This window comes from Corvus hawaiiensis, chromosome 12, assembly GCF_020740725.1.
Source record: "Corvus hawaiiensis isolate bCorHaw1 chromosome 12, bCorHaw1.pri.cur, whole genome shotgun sequence".
NCBI lineage: Eukaryota > Metazoa > Chordata > Aves > Passeriformes > Corvidae > Corvus > Corvus hawaiiensis.
In genome coordinates, this window is record NC_063224.1 from 13,236,211 (window position 1) to 13,255,438 (window position 19,228).

The window sequence follows — 19,228 nt, forward strand, 5'->3', positions numbered from 1 at the left end:
TTTTCAAAATCCTACTTCTAGGACTCTGGAGATTTCCCTGCTGCAATAATAATGTATTGTCATTCTTAATATCTCAGCTTCTTGACACAATATTCATATTAAAACTGCAAAAAAGCTACGTTAGAGTAACACCAAGGGTCTGCCTGGAACCCACCAAGACAGGGGAAATCAAAGTCAAGGCTGAAAATTAGGGCTGACACTGTGAAACATATCCCATTGTATTTAAGTGCTGGAGTTCATCTGTGATTGCAAGATCACTTGCATTTGAGAGATGGATTCCTCCATGCAGCAGGAATGAGTTACGATGTGTTGTAAATGCTGAGGATTAACTGTTGCAGTTGCAAGTGCCTGTTTTTGTGGAGAGCTACATAAGCCAGCATTACGGAAGCCACTTTAACATCTTTTATGAAATTTTGTTCTCTTTCACACACAGGACTATTAAAAATTCATTCTGCATTTCTGCCACTTGCATAACAATTCTGGATCAGATTGTTCAGGTCAATAAGGAGTGAATAGAAATGTCACAGCATTATTTGTATGAGCTTGTAGCCATTTTCCCCTTAACTATATTGCCCCCAAAACATTTTGCAGACGTGCACTGTCTTTTATGCATGTGATAAAAATTTTGATTTATTCACCTCCATGATGTAAATGTGTTGTGTAAATGCTTGTGACACCATGGAGGTATTGGAAGGCCTTCCATTTGACCATGTCTTTTGACCTTTCTCATACTGTCTCATTGGGAGTTAAATTTTTCCAGTCACACTTTTTCTTGCTATAGTTGGAGAGTTTACTCGAGTTGTTCATTGGTCTCTTAGTGTGCTATGTGAAACCCTGTGGATTGTCAGGAATGAGAGCTGAGAAATAACAGGGAGATTTCCTGTGGCTGAGGAGAGGCCGGGAGGGCATTGTGTGCTGGTGAGCACCTCCAGGGGATGTGGGCTGCTCATTGGCACAGGGTGCACGATTCTCTGCTGGCATCGCCCATCTTAGCACCAGAAGGGAACAGAAATGTTCTGACAAAATTAAACAAATCAAATGTCTAGGTTTATATTTTGGAGCAAGGTGTTTTAACAATATTTTATTAATGGGTTTATGCTCCTTTCCATCTGCTTCTCTCTTCTGTTATTCATGCTTATGTGAGAATCCATCTGACACTACCCCTCCTAGTTCATTAAGGCAATGTGTAGGGGTTTCTTTATAAATGAGGATTATGGGTCATTTGCATACATCTAGGATCTCTTTTTTTGGTGCTGTTTTGAGCAGTGAACAGATAGGGACAGGAAGTAGACACATGGATTCCCATCAGAGAGGAGCATTCAGACTTTGTGAGCTAAAGCACCTGGGAACTCTACACACATGGATATGCAGTTTGTGCAACATGACCTGGCAGTCTTGAAGAAGACTCAGGGGCATATGACCAGAGTTATTTTGACATAGATGTTGACCAGCTTGACTTGCTACCTGCCTCTGAAGACACCAGTGGACTAAACTGAGGTTTGGTGTAATTAAATGGAACTCTGTCAAACACCAGAACTGCGCTATATGCACAAAATGTCTCTCTGTGTTTGGATATTCAATGGCACTTGAAGAATTTGTATATGTTGTTTGCTGTTATGAATATTCTGATATTGAAAAGTAGAGCATCACCTCAGCTGCTTTCAAAGATGTGGCAATTTCTAGATTAATTTAATTTTAGAAAGGCCAGATGAAGTTACGGGTTTACCTGGAAAGCTGATTTTCCTCTGGAGAGATGGCTCATGCCTTTGCCTGAGCAGACACATCACACTGCTGGCACTTTGCATTGGTTAACACAATTCAGAGGGTATATCCTGGTAACTTACTGAGTCAGCATGCAACTATTGGTTCTTTAACCTACTGCAAATCACAGTTTTTATCATATCCACCAACACCCCCAAAGTGTAGCGTAAATGTTTGGAAAAGATTGGTAAGGTGTTTCACTTGAAAATATTAAACAACATTGAGCCACAAAACTCCTAAATAGAGAAAAACATTAAAGATGGCTTTAAAAACAGATGTGCCCCAACATTATCACACCTGATCAGTTTAAAGTAAATTCAGTATTTTCAAGCAAAAAATTGTTTTTGTTTCTTTGAAATTATGTATGCCTGAGTTAATCTTTCAAGTGAATTATAAATCCATGTAAATGCAGTTAGCATTGGAGGGAGTTATAGTTACAAAAATTGGAATGAAGATAAATCACGTTTCCTTGGTGAAAATCTAATAGTAGTCAGGTCCATACAACACTGCTCAGATACAGATCCCCTGTTCTGTGACTGTGATGTGCTCTGAGGAGCTCATATTGCCCAGCGCCGAGATCAGGGTCTACAAGGCTCAATACTGGGCACTTTAAGTACTTCAAGAATTTTATCAAAACTATGACAGTTGAAGTGGTGCAAACAGATGTGCATCTAAAACAATGAAACAAATTGGATTGCTAATTTTGGAAGAGGCAAGATGAGATTTTTTTACTCTAAGAGTGATGATAACCCTGAGTCTGTTTAAGCATCACAAGGTCAACGGCAGCTTCAATAACCTGTGCCAGAACAAGGCTTTTTTGGGGTGCTGGGGGTGGATTGGCAGTACAAAGATGCTGTGTAAGAGTGCGGGCGAGGCGGAGCGGTGCAGCTCCGGCGAGGTGTGCTGATCCCTCTGACCTCATGCCCTTCACAGGAATTAAGCTCGTTGTTTTACAGTCAGACCTTAAAAAAGAAAAAAAAAAATCCTTTGAGGCCTTCACCATCCTTTTCTAGGAGGTGTATTGGGGGAGCCCTTGCTAACAAGGATCTTGGAGAATTGTTAGTTTTAAACTGCTGTCCGATTACCAAAGTGTAACAATGTACAGGACCTGCACTTTCAGCCACTGTCTCTTCAGTGTGAGGGTGAATGTCAAAGGGAATATTTTGTGTCAGTTCCTTGTGACCCAGATTCCACAGAAGTCTCTTATAAAATAATCTTTGAGCAAACACTACTTGCACGTCCTAAGGACACCTCATCCCCGTGAACCCAAAGGTAGGAGTGAAGCTGCTGTGCACTGCAAGATCTGTGACTTTCTATCTGAGAATTTTGGTCTTGTTTGATAGTTCAGCCTTTGTGCCCTGCAGATCCATTTTAAATTGTCTAAAGCAGGAATAAATCTATTACAATGACCACCACTAAAAAAAAAATAACAATACAAGATGGGTCTGTGAAGAGGTGTTAAAAAGTAGAAATGAAAGGCAGAAGTTGTAAGAAAAACCTGTTCATTGGACAGACCTGCAATGCAGTAAATAATAACCTCAGATATGAAAGACAGCCTGTTCTAGAAAAAAGGCAGTGGAAAGGACTTTCTTTCTTTTTTTTTTTTTTTTTTTTTTTTTTTTTTTTTTTTTTTTTGTGGGTCTAGGGGAGAAAAGGTCCTTTATTCTTTAGTAACTTTTCTGATTTTAAATATGTGCTTGTCTGGTCATGAGGAGCAAGGTCATTCCTACTGCTCAGGGCCTAGGCTTTGTGCTGGCATTGATGGGAGCTTCTCTCCTCTCTCCTTTTCCTCCCTCCCTCTATCTCTCCTTTTCTTTTTCTCCTGAGGTGCAGATGGCCACATTTGCAGGTTAACTGGAACAGCTGGAGGCACATTATTAGCTTCCTGCTGCTAACTCATATTTGCTTAGATTTTTTTTTTTTAACAGCAACATAATTTACAAGTAGTAGGCCAGTGACAAAGCTGGCATGTTCTAAATCCGCATCTGATTTATATAATGCTGTTGCTTATCAGTGAATGAAGTCATAATTATTGCTTTGTACCATTAAATAGCATAAATATATAAACTGTTACACAAATTGCAGCAAATGTTTCCTCTAGGGAGCTCTAGACAAAATTTTAATGTAGTGCATTTGTCTGTGGTGGCAGTTTCTATGGTATATAATAATGTTGATAAATTTTACTGTAGCAAGTGACATTTTATAACATTAATCCTAGTGGTAAAAATCTGATGAATACTACAGCTGTACTGGTGGGTACAAGAAGAAAGAGAGCTTTTGACACCAAGTGAATTGATTTTAATAGTGCTTTAGAGCTCCAAAGCACAAGGATGGTGCAGAGATGGTAGATACTTCACTGAAAGGGGAGAGGACTCAGGCAGGTGCTGGACAGTGAGACACCAGGGAGCTTGACTTCATGATGGTGATAATTAATTCTTTTTAAAATCTTTATTGATAAATACTTCCTGTGCTTTGAAAAACAAAAGGAAACTAAATGGTGTGATGATGCCATTTTAAATCCTCCCCAATTATTTCAACTCAGCACATGTAAGTGAGCACACTGTGCTGGGTCCTGTGCTCAGATGTCGTTCCCGACGTCAGACACACAGGTGCAGGGCCCACCTGCCCACCCTGCCCATGCTGGCAGCTGGCAGCTGCCAGATGAGCCGGGCACAGGGAATGCGCCAGTGGATGACTGGACAACTCATGACACAAAGAGTGGTGTGAGAAGTTCTTTCTCTGACTTTATTTGCATGTAGCAGGAATAGGGTGGTACAGGTGGGCTTTAGCACCTGTCAGTAACAGCATAAGTGATATTGTAGGTTTTGTGATCCTTTAGAAATTGCCATCACATTGCCCTGTGATCCAGGCCCCAGTGCCTGGGCTGGGGTTGGCCCTTGCTCTCTGTGCAGGCAGTGGGGTGGCGCAGCACTGCTGATGGTGCTGGGCCCAGGACAGTCCCCGCCAGAAAGCCCTGGGATTGTCACCACTCATGCCTGAGGTGCCTGGCTTCAGTCATGGCTGAGAGCAGCTGGTGTGCTCCCCTCCTCAGAGACACCTGCTAGGCATGGAGGCAGAGGGAGCAGCTCCAGAGCGAGCCTAGGCTGTGCCCTGCCTATCTTGCCAGCTGTCTGAGGATTGGTTTGTTTTGTTTTTATTCCTGGAAATAAGGACTGCTTATTTTCTCCAGAAAAGCTTTTAAGAAATAAATGGATAACTTAGAGGAGAATCCTAGAGGGCACTGTACTTGGGACACTTCTGTAAAAATGGAGAGCAGTATAGTTTTTGTACTCAATCATTTAGACTGCCATGACCCTTCCCCTCCCAAAAGTGTATTTTTCCTGTTTTCTTCATGATATGACTTCTTTCCTTTTCAAATTCATGTCTCTGTTTCAATAACATCAAAGATGGACCTAGAGAGTTAAAATTGCAGCCCCTGGCCAAAGGGAAAATCCCAGTGACTTCAGACTGAAGAGCATTGAGGTTCCTGACACACACTGTGGCACATTGACAGCATTTTCCTTGTGAAACCCTGACAAGTCCTATATGAGTTTTCCTTCAGTTGTTTGTTTCCTGCATTTTTAGCATTTCACATGCCCCCAGTAATTATCTTCCTTTCTGAGAAATTGTATGTTTTTTCCTGCCATCCATTAGCATGAAGTTTATTGAGTGGTTGGGGATTAGTCACTGTTCTCTCTGGGGGCCGAAGTGCTGATCTTGGAACAATGTGTAAGAAATTCTCCCCCAAGGATGTTGTGCCTCTGTACTCCTCTGCACCACCTGAGGATGAAGAGCAGAGGGCTGAGTAGCCCCCCTTGCCTGGTGGCTTGCAGGTGCTGGTCTTTACACAGCCTTGGAGAGATACCTGGGTACAGACTGTAAACTTTGCTACTGGCTTAAGTGGTTGGGGTTTCAGACACCAGCACTGCTTTTAAAACACAAATGCTCCCAAGAGCACTGCACCTCCCACTGTCGTGCTGGAGGTACTGCGTTACAGCCTGCGAGGGCTGGGAAGCCCATGGCAAGGGCAGTTTCCCATAGGAGTGGTATTGAAGTGACGGGGATGGCAGCAGCATTGTTCTGGGACAGCAGTGCTCCGCCTTCCTTTGCCTGGTCCTCCCCCATCAGACCTCTCACCCACACCATGGAGCAGAGTCTCTGGGATGCTCCATCTGCAGCCTTCCCTTTGCTTCAGCTGCTGGCCAGAGTGGCAGGTGAGGGAGCTGACGGGTGGTCTCTGTCCCTGAGGAGGATTGCAGTGGCAGTGCCATGTGGCCATGGCTTTGGAACCCGGAGATTTATTTTGAAAGTGTATCGCTTGTCAGTGTTGCGCTTCTTCGTAAATTCCTGTACAGTGCTTTATGGCTTGTCCACGGGTGAAAAAAAAAATATTCTCATGGCTCTGCTATTAACAATTTTAGAAATGAAAACGTCTTATAATGTTCTCTGGAAATGTGAATCCTAAGCTGTATGTTTGTGATGACTAATTGCTTAATCAGCTCAATGCACACCTGAATCATGGTTAATAGTAGGGGTTGTGCAAGCTTTGTTATGTATTCTGCAATACTGCAGTGATTCCCAGCTTCCTGCCAAGACCACCAGGCCATTCCCAGCACCAAGCATGTTACAGAAACTGCTTCAAGTTCACATCCCACCCTCTGCAGCACCAGTGGTTGCCAGGGCTGTGGGTAGGCCTGGCCGTGTTTATTCACTTCAGCATCTTAAAGCAATTACAAAGATGCTGTGTGTCCAGCCAGCTTGGTCCATGGCAGCATTTGGTTTGTCTTTAAGGGCTGGTGAAGATGTGTTTGATGCCTATGCATGAAGCAACAGGGCCATCTAGAACAAAAGCCTGTGTTACATTTACTTTGCAAAGTCGCTCTGCCTTTGTGTGTCTACCAGAAACACTTATGCTTGAATGCAGTGTTTGATTTTTTTTCGGCTACTCTAAATAGATCATCTTTACAGACCACAATAAAATGTTTGTGTAATGCTTAACTGTACATTAAGTAAAAACCTGCATTAGAATATCCCTGTATTATTTCTATTGGATAAATAAGAGCAGAAAGACAAGTATCCCCACAATTCCCATTACCATTCAGCACTTAGTTACATTAGAAAAATGAGGCATTGTTCTGCCAACTTTTGTTTCCCTCCATTTGTGCTACTTACCGCTTATGAATCCAGCATGCCGACCCATGTAGCAATTACTTCTAAAATCCAGCTATCATGACACACGTGGGTACCACAGCACAGCTACTGCCAGGGGTTCATGGCTAGCACTAGTCTCCTGTGCCCTCAACTAGAGCATTATTGGTTTGAGCTGGTGTATAACTAATAGCATTTGGAAGGTGTAGGTGTTATGTTGTCTGCTGAAGCATGATTTGTATTGCATTAAAACATCCTGGTGGTTTTAAACAGGCTAAAGGGGTTTTTCAGCTGTGGTCAATTGCTGAGCTGTTGCACCAGCAGTGTGCAGGGTATTTGGGTGGTCACAGAAGCCTGTATTGTATTGACACCTCACCCAGGCCTTTGCAGCCCAACTGAAGCAGTTGATGTGTTTGTTCAGGACTGTTGCAGGTTTATGAGTATATTGCAAAGTCTCTTTTTACAGTCTTTTGGTCTACTGTCCTGTGCTTTTCTCCAGGAGGTGTGCAAGGCCTATGTATCTTCTCCTCTTCCTTCTAAGACTAAGCACTCGGACTGCACCTTCACTGCTGTGTGAATTGGCGCAAGTGGACATGCTCCCTTCACCATCTCTCCAGGCAGCACAAGGGCAGGGGCAAGGCCAGCCACTGCTGTTCAGCTCCAGACGAGGGCATCTGTTTTACAGGGGGGCTGGGGCAGGAACCAAGGTTCAAAGCTGCCTCTACTTGTACGAGAAATCAATATTTAGCCGTAAAACCAGGAGAGGCATGTTTGGGAATCACAGCCTGAACGAGAGGGTTCCAGTATTGTCATAGAAGATAAAACAAGAGGAAAACATTTTGAATTTACTCTTTGTGTATTGAGGCCTTTTATTATTCATCAGTAAGTAAATATAAGCTAAGGGAGTGATTTGTTTCTAACAAGCTTATAAAATACTAGAGTCATTTGTGAGTTTATTGGAGTGCTGATTATAAACATTCCCTCATGCACACTCCTTTGTGTCAAATTAACATTCAAAATACAAATATTGTATCTTTGAATATTTTTGTCATCTCTTCCCAAGTACTTGAAATCTTCGATGAGAGACGATTGATGATGTTACGTGAAAAGTGGCCGAGCGCTCTGTCACAGTTTTGGACATATTTTTCATTTCTTTGGCATTTGCTTTGCTCATGCTGTTTCTTTGAATTGCCTGCTTCATGCTTTAGCATTTTGGATTTTGATACAATGCATAATTGATGCTCATCTAGCTGCAAAGATTCAACTGTTGTGCATGCCACGCTGCCTGCATGCTGCTTCCCGGGATGTGCCCCACAGCCTGCTAGGGCCAGTGCATGATGGGGGAGTGGCCAGTCACACTGGGGCTGGGTGGCCTTGGCACCACTCCCTGCAGCTGCAGGGGCAGCTCAGGAACATGGGTGGCACCGGGGCATCCCAGGTCTCCCAAAGCACTCCCTCAAGGAGCCAGAGTTTGTGGCCTCAGGTGTGATTAGAAAGGAAGCCCTGTTCTTGCACTTCCTCTTGTGAGCAATGCACTTTGTGTTGGTAATCATAAGGAATAGAAATGCAAACAGTAGGCATGATCTACCACTCATCCCTTAGACCATTGCTTTAGACCTGTAGGCAGTTTTCCAAAAGGATAAGCTGTGTGGGGAAGGCATCCCAAGGCCTTTTCAGGTGCTGCTAGTTGAGACTAATGACCTTTAGGGAACAGATCTTGGCAGACCTTCTTGCCTCTATGACTACAGACTTGCCACTTCATCCCCTCCATGCTGGTACAGCAGGTGTATTTGTAGTTCAATGGGACAGACCTTTTACTTTTATTTTATGGTTTTGTTTTCCCCCATTCCCACAAAACATTCCTCATATTATCAGTATGCAAATTCTTTGCTTTTCCTGTCAATGTGTACCTTGTTTTTACTAAGCAGAGGAAAATCCTGCAAGGGTCGGTCTTAGGCTAACATTATTATAGTGGCTGCCATTTAAAAAGTCAATTTTTGCCTACAGGCAAAGTCTTGTTATCAGAGTTCATACCTATTTTGCATATATACGGTTGTATCTTCCCTACGTCTCTGGGGTGATAGGAGCAAATGCCGACTTCTTAATGCCGATTGTTGAATCTGAGGTTAAAATAAGAACTCACAAAAAAAATAATAAAATGGTGGGTAGCAGGTCTCTGACAGAGAGAAACCGTTTTGGTTGAAGCAGGGACTCCATGATGGCTTGATTAAGAATCTTATTTTATTTGAGGGCACAGCTGAAAAGCAGCTTGATCTTTCCTCTCATTTTTCATTCTTTCTCAGTAACTTTTGCAGGGCTGTGGAAATGGTTCTTCTCATGTGGACTTATTAGGTGGATACCCCTAAGTCTCTTTCAAGTTCAATGATTGCACATCAGGCCTTTCTCTACAGCAATCCAACTACACCTTTGGATCTTTCCAAGTCATCTCAGCCACCTCTGCATGGCTCCAGTCTTTACCGTGCACACCCTGAATGCACCATCCTGCTGGGAACATCTTAATGCTTCATTTTGGGCAGAGGCCTGGGGCTTGGTATTTTTTTATTTAATTTTATTTTTTTTTAAATGTAACTTCTAAGAATGAGAGGAGTTGCAGAGAGCCTGGGAAACCTTTACAATGCCATGAGCCTGAGATCTGGGTGAGTTTAAGCAAAAATAGCTGTGTAGGACTCCTGCTGTTAGTGAGCCATCAGAGCCTCCTGGATGTCATTGCGTTTTAATACCGTGGCGTGCTCACACTTTCAGGTGGCTGGAAGAGGTCTGCTTCGGCACCACTGTAGGACTGGCTCTTCCAGATCCCTTTATTTATCCAAAAATACAGACTTTCCTTATCTTTTATGCTAAGTCTTCTGTCACAGCCCACATATGTTCTCCGGAGTCTGTCTACAGCGTGAGAGTTTGCACATGGCTTTCCCTAATGGATTAAAAAGCTAATGACATATAAAATGAAGAAAATGTGTTTAAAAAAAACCCAAAAAAACCCCTACAAGCTGGCCATGTTGTGCACTGACAGTATCTGCCAACAGCCATATATGCCTGACCGAGCTACTCACATAGTAAAGTAGAAAACAATTTGTTTACCAAGGCGGTAGCCAAAGTCTGCTGAGTTTAGGATCCCAGAAGAAGGTTTCTGGCCATGTTTCCCTGCCACTGGTGCCCCTTGCAGCTCTACAGGATGTGTGTGCTGGCCCTGAGCTCTCCTCCTGTGCAGAGCTCAGGGCAACTGCTTCAGTGCTGCCTGTCCAGATCGTATGTGAAGCGTGCAAGCTGGCTGGCTCACATGCAGGACAAAGAACACGTGTAAAGGTGTTATTAGTTTGATATTAGGTTTTATGTATTGTAATCCATGTTTCTCTGTTAGATGAGCGCTACCCAGAGTAACTTTACAGTCTGTGTTATGCAGAGCCCTTGCTCAGCTGCGAGATCTCTTCCAAAAGGTCACTGGGTTGCAGTTTCTCTTCTTATTCAACATGAAGCTGCCATAGGGTTTGATTTCCACCTGGACTGGGGAGTGTTAACCAAGGAAATTCCACCAACATCAATGGGAGATGCTCCGTACATTTACTTGTGCATAATCCCACAGTAAAAGAATATATGTCTGCATAATGCAGAGATGCTTAAGATATTTTCTTGTTTTCATGCAGATTCTTCTTTTTGACTGCCTTAGGGAATATCATGCGTTACTGCACCCTAGGACTCCTGATTTAAAATATTTCCCATAGGGGAGGTTCATTCTTTTGGGCATATTTGCACTTAATGAGCTCTGAGATATATCCATGCCATACAAAATCAGTTACCTATCTTAGCCAGCCAGACCCTGTTTAGTCACCCGTGGTTCCCTCTGTTTGTCGTGGCACCTCATTTTGTCATCCCCAATAACTGGTTTGTGTCCCCGAGCTCCAGCCCTAGTCTGGGGAGAAGGAGTGAAGGAGGCTCCTCAGTAGGGGTGGGGGACAGGAGCCTCTCTGGGGCTGGGCTGTGACGTGTTCAACCCTCAGATGGACAAGAAAGCTCTGGCGCGGTTGTGCTAAATGCTCATGTCAAGATAGCTGGGTAACCATAATTTTTATTTTCCAAGAAAAAGCTGAGAGATGTTTCTGGGTTTTTTGCTTGTCTGTATGTATTTCAAAGAAATTTGGTCTTTAAGTTGATAACAATGCCATAAGAGATTGCTTTTTAACCAGAGACTTTTCCCTAGGAGTACTGTTTCTTAATATGAAAACAAAATTAATACATATTTTAAAGAAATGTATTTATTTGAGTAAATGGTGCAAATTGCCCCAGCATTATGGGGGTGAAGCATTTGGCCAATCTCTGAGTGTTTGGTGATCTACCACAAAAACAATGCTCATGCTTGGTTTTCAATTGCACTTTTAACTCTATGCCCACGGCACCATTTCCCACATAATCTCTACTAATGTAATCTTTAATTTGACCATAGCTGATACTGCTGTAAAGTTTACATTGCTGGATACATATTTCCATGTTTATGCAGAATTTTCAATATCAGAATAAGACCCCTTATGTCAGTTCACCTGGCATTGTACCAATGCAGGGATAAGAGAATTTTTCTTTGTTGACAGAAATAAAAGTCTACCCTCCCACTCAAAAAAAAAAAAAAAAAAAAGAAGGATTTACATCTATTATGTTTTGATGGCTGAAAGAACCTTCAGTGTTTCTCAGTCAAATTGTATGTTTAGGAAGGGTTTTTTGTTAAGAGTTTTGTTTCTATTTCTCCCTTTACCGGTTTTTCTGCTTCCCTGATGCCATCATGGGAGTGGTTTATGCCTTTCTCTTACTCTGTGCAGTTGACAACAACTGGCTTGTAGCCTGTCATGTTAATTATATACTATTAGAGGCCATTAATCTGATGATTATTTACACGATAGATTTAAAGTCTATCATGTCAATGTGTGCTTGGGAAATGGTAATGTGAAGATCAGCGATATACATCAGTGGGAGTTGGTGTGTTTAACAAACACCGTGTGCTGTCCCAGGTGTTCTGGGTTAGCTCAGGGGGCTGCCCACCCTGCCTTGCATCCCCAGCTCAGGAACCTGCCTCTGAGCGCACAAAAATGCACCCAGCAGAAAGGCAAATGCCTTTTGAGCAGTAGCTGTGGGATGCAGCTGCCACCCCGCACCCACGCAGGGGAGAGGTTGCCTGTGGGAGGGAAGGCTTTACCTTTGGCTTCTCGTGGCTGGAGGGTCCTGGCAGCTCTGGGGGCCTCTGTGCGACCACGGTTGCCACACACTGGCACTGCAGGAGGCCCGGGTGGCATGCGGTGGGGAGAGGGCACCTCGTGCCTCTGGGGGACTGGTGCTGAGGCTGGGGAACGTGCCAGGCCTGTAAAAGGAGTAAAAAAGGGTTTTACAACAATTTAAAGTAAGTTTAAAGCTTTGGATGTTTTTAAAGCATGGGCATATTCCAGTGGGATGTTTAATAAGAGTATAATGATGTTTTAATTTTAATTTTTAATTTCACAAGAAGAATAGATGCCAAGTAGATACTAGTTATTGCTGTTTGTCTGAGCTCTTCAATGTGATATTGTGAATAGGATGAGAGGATGAATGTATTCCTGCTGTGTAGCAGTGCGGGGAGCTGCTCCCAGGGAGGAGACCAGGAGTAATAAAGTGTATTTAGTTTTCAGCGATACAATGGCATGAGGGAGGATAGTGCAGGGAATGGGCTGTGTGGCCATGGCCCTGGATTCAGGGCTGCATTACTTCACTTTCCTCAGGTACTGATATTAAACTTGAAATAACACAACTGTGAGTATTTCAAAACATTGAAAAACATTACTTGGGTTGAATTATGTGAGAATGAGGCATTCTTACTAAACTCTAGTCGTTCCTAGGGGTTCATTAGTTTGGATAAAGCTAATTCTGTGTGTGGTTGTACACTCAAAGACAGCATGTATTTCTTTTCCTGTATGGGTTTTGCATTTCCATTTTTGCATGGAAACCAGTGGAATTATTCCTTAATCAACTGTTATGAAGGAGCAGCCAGACCTATCAGGCTTTAGTCCACAAAAAGTTTTAATATAGGCTATTAAAAAAAGGCATCTTCAGAGAAAGGCTGATAAAGTGTGAAGTTACTGTGCTGAAGTATAGTGCATTTCTATAAATTATCTTTATGCAGTTTCCCAGATTAATATCTAAATCTAAAATAAAGCTCTGCAGGCGAGTCCCTTTGGGGCTCTGCAGTCAGAGATAGATGATGCGCAACTCCATGAACTCCTTTGAACTTTTAGATTTTATTTTTCTTGTAAACTGAAAATTAAGTTGATGAAGCTGGGCCTGGCAGCCCCATCTCTAGTGTGTGAGGCTCAGCCTTCCCCTCAGGAATGCAATGCAGTGGGAGCACACAGCCTGTGGCCAGGAGCGGCGCAGGGGCTCTGGAGCAGCGCAGGAACTTGCAGTCAGTAGGAAACGCCCTGCAATCTCATCCCCAGTCCCTCTGGGACCATGCTTCTTTTTGATGGTCATTTTAATATTGCAGTGTACTGACATATACTGGAGGCAGTGAACTTACAAGCTACCCTATAAATAATTTGGCATCTAATTCTGCATATTTTGAGCTCGAGGCCCCCTAAGATGATGAAAGCGTTTAAAGCCCGTTGTGTGGTTAGGCTAATTTAGCATGGGAAAGAATACCTTTTTGAGCCTGAAGAAGTACATCACAAGTAACCTTGGAGTTTGTTACCAGGAATCCATAGGCACTTCCTCCAGCACCAGTAAGTCCTGTGACTTCTGTCTCCTAATACATTCCCTGATTTCCCAAATCCCTTTTCCCCAGAGAGTCCCCACCTGAAGAAGAGCAATTGCCCTTTGTGCTGATAAACCCTTGTCTGGGCTGCCCATCCCTTGGAAAACTATGAAGAACAGAACTGATTTTAATGAGTCTTATCAATAGGCAAATGTAAGGAAAACCACCAAAATTACATACAAATGCATGTTGGGAACTCTGTATTTTTGTTGGTATTCCTTACATAGTTTCTAGAAAAATCCAAGCCCCTGTGTTATCATTTTTCATTAAAGTGATGTTTCTAACCACAGTGGACAGCTCTCATATCCCTTGAAAACTTATAATAGTAAAATTGTCATAAGGATGAAGCAGAAATGCAAGATTTTATTAAACAATCTTCGGCTCATAAAAGACATCAGTGTTGTGCCATTCTAGATCATATAAATATATTTCAAAGCAGAATCATATTTCAGCAGAGAGATAAAGCACAAAAGAATATGATTAGTGGATACTAACATAAAATATTAAACCATCCAAGAAGGGGTGTAGGTGTATGTTTATCCACACGGGCAAGTCGGGGGCTGAAAGCAAGGCAAGATTTTGGCAATATATCAGTAGAGTCATGAGCACAGATATCCATGGCAATTTGTGTGTGTGTGCATTTTGCAGTGGCACGGGGGTTTGGCATGGTTTCTCACAGTGCAGAGCTGGGTGTTTCCACACAGCCACTGAAAATGCTGAGGGAATGTGACGGGTGTCTTTAGTCTGGCAGAGTTGTCAAAGGGAGATATGAGCTCTACCTGGATAAATAAATAAGTATAAATAGTTTTCTTTCTGATATGTGACCAGATTATTTTCCAGTTGATTTCCAGCCAAGGTCCCAAGGGGGCCACAGATCAAAAAAAGATAAGGGTCAGTTACAAGGTTGAGCTCATTCGGCGTTGCCATAGTAACTGACCTCCAGCATCCCTGGGAGGACGGCACCCAGCTCCCCAGGTGACATTTCTGTTGCCACGCCATCAATCTGCTGCCTTTCACCGCCCAGGCTGCCTAATGGCCAGGGTGCCCGCGCTGCACAGCGATTCAGTGCCGCTGGCCCGCGCCAGGCCAGAGCACGGCACCTCCTCATCCCGCAGCTGCCCCGCCGGCAAGGGAGGGGCTCTGCTGCATCCTCTGGGATTGATTGCAAAAATGCAGTGGAGCAATGTGCTCCAAATGGTTTTTGTAGCAGGTCATGGGCTTAGGCAGCAATGGCGATGAGGAAATGTCGACTGTACAGCAGACGTAGTCTTCATCTGGTGTGAGCATCTGCAGATTTGCCATCCCCTTGGAGCAGTTACAGCGTGTTCTCAGACCTGGGTTTTACTTCCACCCTTGGATTGTTTTTAATGAAAACCAGCGGTGGAGTGGTGCCAGGCAGATGAGGGGTCAAAGTGGTTCTGTACAGGCTTTGTTTTTGGAGGGGGTGTCCATCACTGTCCTCCTATCCTGGTTCCAGCCCCTTGCTCCTTCACAGCCAAATGGGAAAAAATGCTGGGGAAGCTGCTTCTTTTCTTACATTATAAATTTTTCCCTTTGATTACTTATTTACTGGGAAATGAATTGCATAAACAGAATAGTTACATGCAGTTTTCATTTTATTTCCCTGTGTTCATTCCAATTTCTATTTATTTCTACCATAATTAGAGCACATGGCCCATTTAATTCTACCAAATTTATGATCTAATGGACAGGAGAAGGTTCTCTGTGAACACAGTATATTAATGCTTTTTTACACTGAATCACAGTGTTTCAAAGTTCATTAAAAGCACGGTTAACTCGTGGATGTGAACATCTGAATAAAGGAAAGAAATTCTCCTTTATTGCCTCGATTTGCTGCAGTAGAGTAGAATTATACTGGTCTGGGAAGCTATAGTGTGGGATGTACATGTTGTTGTCAGCAACGAGCATCAGATTGTCTTACATGATCTCTCAAATTAGGACTATTGTAGTTATTCCATAAGGGAAAATTTTTGCTTTATTAAATCAAATTGAAGAGAGAAGTTTTAACTAACAGTAAAGACAATGCCATCTTGATTTTTGCTGTTCAAATCTCCTATTTGCTGTTGTCATAACATGTTGGTACATGACAGTGTTAACGTGTACTTTTACATTGCCATTAATATAGTTATAATTAGGAATGCAGCTGATACAGTAAATGGGTTTAATACAGCATTATTAATTATACTGCATCCTCGCCAGGAGGCTGCTGGTGTTGGTTCTCTTAGAGGCTTAGAGACTCATTGTAATATGTATTAAATGCACATTGCTGCAGCAGAAATAGCTTTATGGAGAAGCATATTCCCACTCTAAAATGGGCAGGATGGCAGCACAAGTGCTACTAAACACCCTATCAACATATTTAAAACTATCCTGCACACGCACCCGAACTTGGGAACAATGAGCGACGTGCTCTGCCACCGCAGTTCAGCTGGGTCTGCACAACCCACTAATCCTCACTAACAGGCAGTAAATTATGTACCTCCAAATTTATACAAATGCCTGCCTTTGACATCAGTGGGCACCACCCAGGTTTCACCTTCAGGATTCAGATAATCAGCTCTCATTCCTACTGGCTTCCCTCAAGACCAGTATGGAAATAAGTATGTGTCTGCCAGGGATCAAATGCTTTTGGAGACAAAAGTAGGTACTGAAAACATTACAGGATACTATCATCTCCCCATGATACTTTTACACAAAGCGCTCTGTTCCTCTTTTGGCCTGACATAGTTTCAGCCTGACAGAATCCAGCAGGCCTGCTTGTTTTAAACAAGAGCACATCCTATTATTTTTTGGAGAAATGAAGTGTAAAATTAATGCTTATTATTTTGAGCTCAGAAAAAAAAGGCAAGAAACCCAAGATTCTTGTTTGCCGTGCATTGCTCGTTTAGTCCTGTAATCAACTGATCCCTCCACAGATACACTTACGAAGACATGGGAGAAGATCTAGCATAACAAACTGTAAAAATCTGCATTTTATTTTACAAATGAGAGGGGCTGCATAATTCACTTGAGTTATGTAGGTCTCTCGTAGATGCTTGTCGTGCTAGAAAAAAAAAAAGGCGAATAAGAATGAGGGAAAGGATGATATGTTTGCTGTTGCTAGTGCCCAGCACCACGCATTTGACTGTCACACCGCATTGTCAAAAAGCCTCCTTGTATGTACCTATATGATCTTATATAATTCAAGGAAGTTATTGTCCAAAGGTGACTGAGTATCCCTATGCATGTGCTGTGTTTCTGTGTAAAATAATATACTGTAAAATGCCATAGAGGAGAGAGTGATTATAGCAGCTATTCTATCTATATCTTTGGGCATTTTCATATTTTGAATGCACATGCATGAAAAGAGAAACGTTTGTCATGCTAACCATGGTACTTTTTCCCCCTTTTTTTCTTTCTGGATGGTTTTATAGACACAAGAAATACATAATGGACTCCTGTGGGAGTGGAATAAAAACCCCCACCGGTGAGGAGAAGGCCTTATAATTCAGAAGTGGATTTGCAAATCAAAAGGTCTTGCCTCGAGTGGGATAAATTTCCAGATCTGCAGGAACCCATTATGTTTTATTATTTTTCATTCTAGTTTTAGTTTGTTTGTTATGGGTTTAACTATTTAAAATACTGCAGGGATCAGCCAAGAAAATACACAATCTCTGTTGCCTAATTAAACATACCAAGCCTGTAAGAATATACTTTAACTGAAATGCTGAGCATTGTTTGTTTTTGGTTTTTTTTTTTAGTTTTACTCAAATTATAGATATTTCTGCTGGAAAAGGAGCAGCTGTCTAGTCATCAGTATGCGTCTATCTGTATTTATGAACACATGTGCTCACACAGGACCATAGGCTGTACATGAATCACTCTTTTCCAAATACCCAGTATGTAGAGGGTAGAAAATTAATGTCAAACATGATTTCTCTGATTTATTCGTAGAAGGCATTTGTTCCTTTCCCCCCAGTTCCTGCTTTGTCCTCTGTGGGTTTATTGCAGCATTTGGTTGCTGTACACAGCGGTGTGGCTGGGCACGCTCAGCATGAGGCTCATGTCCCTTCCCCACTTCTTCTCCCCTGTGGAGTAGGTTGCAAAATTCACACAAAGCCAGAACTTTTCAGGCAAGGGTCTGATGGGAGAATCCAGCCTGAGGCCACTGTAAGGGGAGAGGGCCTGGCATGGAAACCTGTGCATTAGAGAGGGCAACATGCCCGCCCATGGAGGCTGCACAAGCAGAGCATTGCAAACCTCGTGGCGTCCTAGAAATATCCCAGTCCCTGGTTGTGGCTCCTTGGGGAATTCATAGAGCTGCTGCCACGGAGCTACCAGCCCTTTCATCTTTCTGTTCCTGGCTCTTTCCTTTTCTCTTTTTATCTCCTTCCCAACCCACCTGTTTACTTCTCCCCATGCCGCTTCCCCCTTCCCCACCCAGCTCCAGTGCCAGCACTCACCGTGAGCACCCACTGCCACATGGGTTTCAGAGCCCACCTGGCCTCGAGGCAGCATGGGCAGCTCTCCACTGTCCAAGCCTTGTGCAGGGGCTTTGGGATCCTGATAGTACCAAATGCTTCATAGGAAGCAATACCTTCCTTCTGTTTAGCCCTTTAAAGATAGAAAAAGCTAATTTGAAGCAACTGTAAGACTGTGCTTCTGAGGACTCACGTTCTTCGTAAGATCCAAATGTATTTGGCAAGAATTAGTTAAAGGAGTAATATAGTTGTTTCTTAGTGATCTTGGAACTGAAAATTAATAGTCATTGATATTTGAGGATGTAAAAATAAAGCTGAGTGTAGAACAAAAGAAAGAATTTATGTAGTTTTAAAAATATGTTTTCATGAGAAGTTCATGTGTTGCCACAGTGAAGGAAAGACACATTTTCAGGAAGTATTTGCAGAAACCAGTCACAGTGTTAAAAATTTTAGGTGGTTTCTGATTTTTTTTAAATTGTGTATTATGTTTCCTAGAATTCTGACTCTCTCCCTCCCTTCAAGAAAACCAAAGGATTGTTTAGTTTTATGTGTGAAAATTGCTTTAACATGGCTTCAGTACCTCAAAAAAAGGCTCAGCTGCACCCAGAACCACAGACTTCAGTGAACAGAGAAGCATATAATCTTACAAAAGTGGTAGGCTTGAACCAAGAGCAATAATTATTGTTACTTCACTGAGTTCAGTTTGAATATAGAGGCATTTAAAATGGACCCTGTGTATTCAATACTTAAGATATATGACAAGGAAATTACACTTTCAAATTACATTTAAATACCTTCAGTGGTCTCTCTTCGCCTTGTAAAAAGCCGAGAGATACAAAAATTTACACAGACACTCTGCTCTCAGCTCCTGCTATTCTCCAACAGTTCCTTCCTCTCCTGTATGTTTGCAGTGTACTCTGAGGTGAAGACATCACTTCAGTCTTCTGTCAGTGTTGGTGGTTGAATTCACACTATTAAAGTAATTTTAGATGCTGTTTGACTCTTTAATAATCTGTACCCAGAGCAGGGCTGCTCTCCCTTTGCGGCAGGGTTG

General features: G+C 42.6%; 1 protein-coding gene across 4 annotated transcripts in view; it reads left to right on the forward strand.

Moving 5' to 3' along the window:
* Positions 1 to 19,228, forward strand: part of ZNF423 (zinc finger protein 423) — a 230,245-nt gene that overhangs the window by 187,399 nt on the left and 23,618 nt on the right. The gene's annotated exons all lie outside the window — the stretch shown is intronic.